At 45.9% G+C, this 8,461-nt stretch overlaps 1 protein-coding gene across 2 annotated transcripts in view; it reads left to right on the top strand.

Moving 5' to 3' along the window:
- Positions 1-3,938: 3,938 nt before the first annotated feature.
- wwp1 (WW domain containing E3 ubiquitin protein ligase 1) overlaps positions 3,939-8,461 on the top strand; it is a 70,473-nt gene continuing 65,950 nt past the window's right edge. For both annotated transcript variants that reach the window (XM_084459035.1, XM_084459034.1), the window contains exon 1: positions 3,939-4,090. The gene's annotated coding sequence lies outside the window, so the exon portion shown is untranslated. The remainder of the gene's footprint in view (positions 4,091-8,461) is intronic.

The raw sequence follows: 8,461 nt of genomic DNA, 5'->3' as shown, positions 1-8,461 counted from the left end.
CCTTGTGAAGAGGTCGTGGAGGTGCCTCAGATGCTCCTCTTCTGAGGAGCTGGCGACGAGGATGTCGTCTAAGTAGACGAAAACGAAAGGCATGTCCTTGAGCGCTGAATCCATTAGCCGCTGGAAGGACTGGGCCGCGTTTTTGAGTCCAAACGGCATCCTCAGAAACTCGAACAGCCCAAAAGGCGTGACCACAGCTGTCTTAGGAATGTCCGAGGGGTGCACTGGGACTTGATGATAACCACGCACCAGGTCCACCTTGGAGAACAGGAGCCTGCCCGCCAGGTGGGCAGAGAAGTCCTGAATGTGGGGAACAGGGTAGCGGTCGGGCGTAGTGGCATCATTCAGGCGGCGGTAGTCGCCACACGGTCGCCACCCGCCGTCCGGTTTCGGGACGATGTGGAGAGGCGAGGCCCACGGACTGTCCGAGCGGCGGATAATGCCCAGGCGCTCCATGTTGGCGAACTCGGACTTAGCGACCGCCAGCTTCTCAGGGTTGAGCCGCCGCGCCCTAGCATGGATCGGGGGGCCCTTGGTCTCGATGTGGTGCTCGACCCCATGTTTAGTTGAGGCGGAGGAGAAGGTGGGCCGTGTCAGGCTGGGGAACTCACTGAGGAGGAGCTGATATTTGTCACCCTCCGAGAGCGAGCTGGAGAGACCGCCGTATGTCGCCTCGTTGCGGACACACGCGAACGAGGAGAAAGTCAGTGCGTCCACCAGGCGGCCGTTCTTAACGTCCACAAGCAGCCCGTGGGCGCACAAAAAATCAGCGCCGAGGAGAGGAAAGGAGATGTCGGCAGTGACAAACTCCCACGTAAATCGCTGACCCCCGAAACACAAGTCCACAGTCTTTGTGCCATATGTGCGGATAGGGGAGTCGTTAGCGGATGTCAAGGGCGGTCCTTGAGCCCCGCCGGCGGTGTCGGCCGCTGTAGCGGGCAGGACGCTCCGCTGGGCGCCGGTGTCGCAGAGGAACTTGCACCCGGAGAGGGTGTCCTTGATGAAAAGCAGCCGGTTCGTCGTGCCCACGCTCACAGCCGCTACTGAGCGCAGGCTTTGGCGTTTCCCCCCGCGTTGTAGTTGCAAGGGGAGCGGCACCTCTTCGCTTTTGCGCCAAAGCGGGCGTGGAAGTAGCACAAGCCTGTGCTAGCGAGGCCGTCGGTGGCGATGGGGCCCCTGATAGAGGACGCACCAGCGCCTGGGGGCGCGTAACTGCGTGTCGGGGCCAGCATCTCAGGGGCGAAACGCTGGGTGGCCAGGAAGAACCGGTCAGCCTCCTCAGCCAGCGCGCGGGGCTCAGTAATAGTAGTGTTAGCGAGCGCTGTCTGTACGTGCGGCGGCATGTGACGAAGAAAAAGCTCTATGAAAAGGAAATTGGGTTCTTCTGCACCCAGCAGGTTCAGCATAATTTCCATGTGGTCAGAAGGCTTGCTGTCTCCCAGGCCATTCATCGCGAAAAGACGTCGGGCTCGTTCTGGCCGTGACAGTTCGAAAATCTTTAGGAGATGAGCTTTGAGCCCTGCATATTTATCCCGGGCTGGGGGAGATGTAATGAAACTTACTGCTCTTGCCGCAGTGGAGCTCCCGAGTGCCGAGACAACGTGGTAATAACGTATGGAATCGTCTGTGATCCCACGGAGGGCGAATTGAGCCTCCGTCTGCGCGAACCACGCTGCCGCGGACGTCTCCCAAAACTCCGGCAATTTAAGAACGGCGGTATTTGCCATGTTCGGTTCAGTCTCGGAATCTTCGGGACTGACGTCGGGGTCACCAGTGTAGTGCCGAAGAATTGGAGTCGGAGGCGGAGTGTCGAACAATGGAGCTAACTTCACTTTATTGTGAGACATCAACAGAACGTTTCATTAACCCGTCTAACAACTCGCAGAGCGAGATAAAACATCCGGAAGTCCGCCTAAGATAAGAGATCGTGCGGAACCAATTAACCTCACTCAAGTACCGTAGGTGAATTATGTAAACCACCACAGTAGAGCAATTATCAGACTTTCTCAAAAGTGCTAGTTTTGTCAATGTTTTGATCTGAACCATTGCATATGATCATAAGTAACCTTAAAACATGTTTAAAATTAAACATGCATTTTCCGTTTACTACTCCTTTAAAAGCCTGTAGTCTATTCATGCATAGCCGACATAAAAATAAATCTAAATAGGCCTAGGTCTACGTCAAATTTAGATCATGTACTCCATTATTTACAGGGACAATGGAACAGACAAAGCAGCTGATTAGGCTGTGACATGCAAATGCCTCTTCACAAAAAAAGGAATGTTGCCGGAGGCATAAGTTATTTACTGATTGATTTATTTGTCTTTATTTGTGTTATAGTAATCATTTAGAATTAGAGTTCATTTGCAAAAACATATCTCCATTTGGATTTTTGACCATTTCTTATTATATATGTATTTAATTATAGTTATTTATATTTTTTATTATAAATCATAAACATTTATCCCATAAATCACCTAAACATGCCATGGTGACGGCCCTCTTCCGGTCTTTTCCGGTGGAGTGGGATGTGTCTCACATTTGGCTTTCCATTTATATACGGTACCCTCTCCCTCAATTGAGAGTGCCGTCCACTTCATTTGGAGTGACACTCGCTGATGGAGTGGGAGTGGGCTCAGTGGAACTTCCCTAACTGCCTAGGTGCTCTGGATGGTTAACGCATCAACATCCGTCCCCCACCACAAATGATGGAGACCTGACCTGCGGCAGGCCTCCCTGCCACACACAACCAATGCTACAACATGAGCAAAGGTGCATAGGGATGAACTACGCCGTTAGTCTGTCTCTGATAGCGGTGTGGTGCCTTTTAGCGCATCTCCCTCTCACTACCCATTAGCCCATTTCAAGACAGATAATATGTTATCAGCTCGCCAATTATCTGTAAAATGTATAGGTGTCTGTCGATATTGATAGATAGGTTGTTTCAGCACAGTGTGATTTTTCCTAGCATATTCTCTCCGCTCAGGTCCTGACCACTGACATGAACCTGCCAACGAGTTCTCACTGGTTCAAGTCATTCCCAAAACTTACTTCAATACAACAGATGTAAAAGCATGTAAAGTTTGCAAATCAGTGTTTCACTCAAAGTACATGGGTCCAGTCCATCTTCATAGGTAGCCTTGTCTCAGTTTTTGTGACAACTCTTAAATAACACAGTAGAGCAGGTATGGGATTGTGACATGTGACTAATGGAACTGGTATTTGTGAGAAAGGTGGGCCTCCACCCGCTCAGCTCCACCCTGGCTCAGCTCACCTCCAGCACCATGGATAGATCCCTCAGCTCCACCCTGTCTCAGATCACCTCCAGCACCATGGACAGATGAGATCCCTTAGCTCCACCCTCCAAAAAAAGACAAATTACATCTAAGCATACTGTACAGGACTTCAAGTTCTCAAAGTAGATTTTTATTAGACCATTAGGATTGGGGGCATCGTCCTTAAGATATTCAGACACCCAGTCTTATTGTGGTATCGCCTAAACCAGGATATGAACCAGCATCTACAATGCAATAGGGAGTGCATACTGTGACACAGCTGCCACTCAGGAATGGCTATCATACAAAAATATAATCTCCAGTTAGTTTTGGTACCTGGAGTGGTACTGGAATCTGGCATGGCCTATGGATTAATAGTAGCCTAGGTCCATGGAGAGGCGCTGGTTGTCCGCATGTGTTTCTGCTGCGGTATCAATGAGAACCTGCTGGCAACGAGAGAGAGAGAGATCTGAACGCTCGTCCTGAGCTGAGAGAGAGAGAGAGAGAGAGAGAGAGAGAGAGAAGAGAGAGAGAGAGAGAGAGAGAGAGAGAGAGAGAGAGAGAGAGAGAGAGAGAGAGAGAGAGAGAGAGAGAGAGAGAGAGAGAGAGAGAGAGAGAGAGAGAGAGAGAGAGAGAGAGAGAGAGAGAGAGAGAGAGAGAGAGAGAGAGAGAGATCTGAACGCACGCTCGTCCTGAGCTACGAAAGACTGGCATTAACCGAGCGACCGACTCAGACTGGCATTAACCGAGCGACCGAAGGGAGTCGGACAGGGGGACTTGAGATCTCTGGTGGTGTGGAGCTTAAAACGGCACGGTAAAACATCTAATTGGCAACATATCTTCTTGTTGGCTACTATTGTTAGCTATCTAACATAGACAGACGGGTTTAGCCAACTCAGATGCTACCTGGCCTTGAATTCTAGCTACTAGCTCACGTACAGCCTCAGTCTATTTGCTGGAACCGATCGCTTCTATTACTACCGGTATACCGGTAATTTGCTAGCCAGCCCTGCAGTAGCCTACAGCTAACTTAGTAGCTAGTAGCTAATTTCTCTAGATGTGACCCCAACCAAAGGGGAGCATGAGTTTCGAGATTTAGTGCTAGGTAAACAAGCAAGCCAACTTGAGTTCAGTTAAGAAATACTTTTGCATCAACTACCTGGTAACCTGTTAAGTTGCCTTGCTCGCTGACTAAGTTAGCAAGCGAAAGCTCTTCAGCACACAACCAAACTACATAATTGTAATTCTCCAGCTCTTGAGTGGCTAAATCTCTATGCTATCTAGCTATCGTTAATGCTAGTGAAAACATGCTAGCGAGTGCTGCTGTAAACATGCTAGCTAGCTAGTGCTAGTGTAAACATGCTAATGAGTGCTTGCGTAAGCATGCTAGCTAGTGCTACTGTAAACATGCTAGCTAGCGCTGTTGTAAACACAGGGCGGTTATCTTTCTAGAGAGACTTCCAGGGAATAATCTGAGCCTATACGAAGCTTTAGCTTGCTACTGTTGGCTAGCTATCTAGGGCTTCTTTCCTTAAGTCTTACAGGATGGATGATACATCTGTCCTCAGGTGAAAAATCGTGTTGCTAGGACTGCCAGATTATTATTATTATTTTTTTTTTTTTAAAGATTGCTGACACCGATCAGATGAAAACGCTAAAATAACCCTAACTAGCACTATAAATAACGTAGCTAACGTAGCCAGGCTGGTGCTATGTGTGGGCCGTTAGCATTAGCCTCCTTGGTGTGGGCCCCTGCTGCCTGTTTGGCAGACGTTATCGTATGATTTCTATAGAAACTGCTAGATAATAATTTTCGTGTATTGACTTGCTCTGACTAAATCTAGGTAACCTTGCTTGGGCAGCTAGCTATGTGTATCGTTAATTAAGCTAACGTTAGAATAGACAAAGACTACCTAACTGTTAGCTATAGCTAGCTAAATTCTGCCCTAGCTATCAGTAAAAGTTGTAACATCGATACTCAACATGCATCAATTTGGCTAGCTTGCCTTTAAACCACATAATACGTAGCTAGCCAACTTGTTTGTCTCGCCATTATCTAGCCAACAACTAGATAGCTGAAACCTTTGAAACGTTTGGCCCTAACACCAAAAGGTTTGAGGAACTCTACAAAAAGGCTATTGCCCCTACTGTGTTACCCATGGATGTTGTTTTGCAAAGGAAAGAGTAACTTGCTCATTAAATATTTTGATGGTTCTTTTTTTGGGTGATTTTAAACACAGTAGCCTACTGGATGGCTCAAGTATTCAGTCATAGTTTTCAGCCATACACTGGGATAGGATAGAAAAGTAGGGATAGGCCAGCCCCAGCCTCTGTCCTGACCCTAGCCTGGTACAATGTATACCAGTGGCTTATTCCGTGTTCTTTCAGACTACACTTGAATAATGCAGTAACACACTGGAATGTTAAGTGACAGTAGGCTGTAACGTGGGGGTCTACTCTTTGCATCACAACACAGCCAGCTCTACAGGAACCCTGGGTTCCTAGACATAAGCCTAAATTTGACAGAGAAAAAAATCCCACTCCAGCCATTATTTGTTTCATCTGCTGAGAGAGCTCTTCCATGCAATTTGGGCTGTTGTGTTTCAGGACTGTTGTACCGTCCTGGGATCCAGCCTCCCATTGACAGTAGTCCTGTCAGCTGTGGTTGCCACACTGTGGGGGAATTAGTTACAGGAAGCTGTCACTTGAGCTGGGCTTTTAGCTGGCTGTTCCCATAGAATGATTATTTTTCATCCCCGTTTCCCTCTCCATCTCATGATGACCTTTTGCAAGGAAACAGCTGTGGCGAATGATGTGTAGTGTGTGTGTATCTGTGTTTGTGCAGTTAACACCCCCACCGAGTGCTGTGTGTGTGTGTGTGTTACGGCTGTCAACTGAACTCAGAAATTATATTCAAATTTCTCTCTTAAATATATTTCGAAAATCGAATATATTTGATTAGGCAATTGGGTATTATATAATTTTGCATAGAAAATGATTCATACAATGGAACCACTTCTAACCAGAAGAAGGTGCTCGCCGCCTATTGTCATGAACAAGCACCAACGGAGCTTTTGTATCCGTCTGTGTTAGGATCCAAGTATTCAACTAAGGTTTTTTTTGTTTTTTTTTAACATATTTTTTATTTATTTAAAATAGGGACAGTGCATATTAATGAACATGTAAAATCATAATGTAAATATGGCAGATTTAGCCACCAGGCTAATTTTCATCTGTTGTCCCTTGGCAGGTTGATGGCAACAAAGAATAAACAAAGGAAAAAAACAAACATATCAAGTGGATCCCACATAAGTCATCACAATCACCCATCCACAGTACATGAGACAGCAGAGTAGCCTACCTGACCTGAAACTCACTCTACACAATAATAAACTCGTACACATAAAATACAGACAGCACATTCAGAGAATTAAGATAGATTATGTGAGCAGTTTTGATTTTCTAGTAGCCAGATTTTTAGCTTGGGTTTTAGCTAAGGTTGGTAGTTCCTGTATAACGTTTGGTATCATGTTCCAGGTCTGCAAAGATCGATATGAAAACACTGACTGTCAAAATGCACTTTTTCTGAGTGGGATGTAACAGTCACCTCTGGAGCCCGCTCTAGTTAGTGTTTGTCTGCGCATGCACAGAGCAGTGCGCAGACTGGCTATTCTCCGTCTATAGGCTACACTCGCGGGGCACATTCTCTACGCTACGATCGGCTTGTTGGTGCCTGGAATATTGTGTGCAATATGGCTGAATATCAGATTTTGAGGATATAGAAGATGACTTAGAATATGATGGAAGCCGATCGTAGCATAGAGAATGTGAGCCGCGAGTGTAGCCTACAGACGGAGAATAGCCAGTCTGCGCACTGCTCTGTGCATGCGTGCTGGGGCAAGTGGGGAAGCTTTATTTACTTTCTAAAGATGTTTCTAAAGATCATATTAATGATCATAGTAATGAACTCTAGATATTGTATCAGTACTTGCCTTTTTAGAGAAAAAAGGGAAGTACCCAGTTAATACCCAGTAGGGCTGGGACTTTTGCCCCAAAATCATATTCGAAGTTCGTTTATTTATTAATAATAATATTCGAATATATTCGAATTATTATTAATAATATTTTTACCATTAAATTCTTACAGAAAGACCTACCTAGGTATTAAAATAAAGTTGTGCACATTCTGTCCACTAGTGGGCATTGTATCATAGGCAATATCGATAAGCAATGATGTTTTCAGAAGCAAATACAAGTCTTTGTCAACAACCGTTCTTTTAATTTATGTCAGACCCTGGCTTGAACAGTAGGTTTTCACTGTTTGACAAAAATAAATAAAAATAAGCCAGTCAGGCTAGGTACTGAAAGACAAATAAAATATAAATAAAGGTAGTAGGATGTATATCCCATTAATCAAACATGTAGCCTAGGCTAAATCAGAACTTGCCATTATGGGCTATCTGGCTGCAGTATGTAAGACTCAACAACCCTCGTCAACCAGGAGCCGGTTGCACCAGTCATTACTAAGTGGTGACTAGGCCTATAACCTAAGTGGTGACTAACTCGAGATTTGGTCACTACTAAATTTAAATGGGTTGCACCACTCACGACTAGTTCCTACAACTAAATATGTACACCACCCTGGGAGGTGGTGTAAGTGATGACTAGTGCGAGGAAGTAACGTCTTCAACTCTGCTATTAGGACGGAGGTGGGCTGAAACATTGTAGCTAAATCTGTCGGTGGAAAAATTATTTTTTTTAGCAGATGTCTTAGTTATATCAAGATTAAGCTAACTATTGGCACCGGTGTGCTTATTGGTGTCATATTTAATAAGTTTGAGTAATTTCACGATCGAGCTAGCTAACCACCTTTAGCTCAATGGTCTCAGTTGCTGGTTAGCGATGAGAGGGGGAGTCCCAGCCGAGTTGATAACCCTCCGTTGCGGGTTGGGGGGATGCAACGGTCGGCTGGGATCCTCATAGTTAACCAGCAACTGGTCAGTGGACTGTACCAGGCAGCCTAGGTATGTCTGAATCAAAGGTTATCAAACAAGCTTGGGAACTAGCTGGCTAGGATAATTTAAGCATAACAATCCAACGGCTAACTCCCCCAAAAGAACCCCTCCACTGCACAAGCACCAACTCCAATAATAATAATAAGCACAAGCTACCGAGTGCAACGTTA

This window comes from Borostomias antarcticus (genome assembly GCF_949987555.1).
Source record: "Borostomias antarcticus genome assembly, chromosome: 2".
Classification (NCBI taxonomy): Eukaryota; Metazoa; Chordata; class Actinopteri; order Stomiiformes; family Stomiidae; genus Borostomias; species Borostomias antarcticus.
Note: the sequence above shows the minus strand (reverse complement) of the source record. Positions and strands in the feature narration are given on the sequence as shown.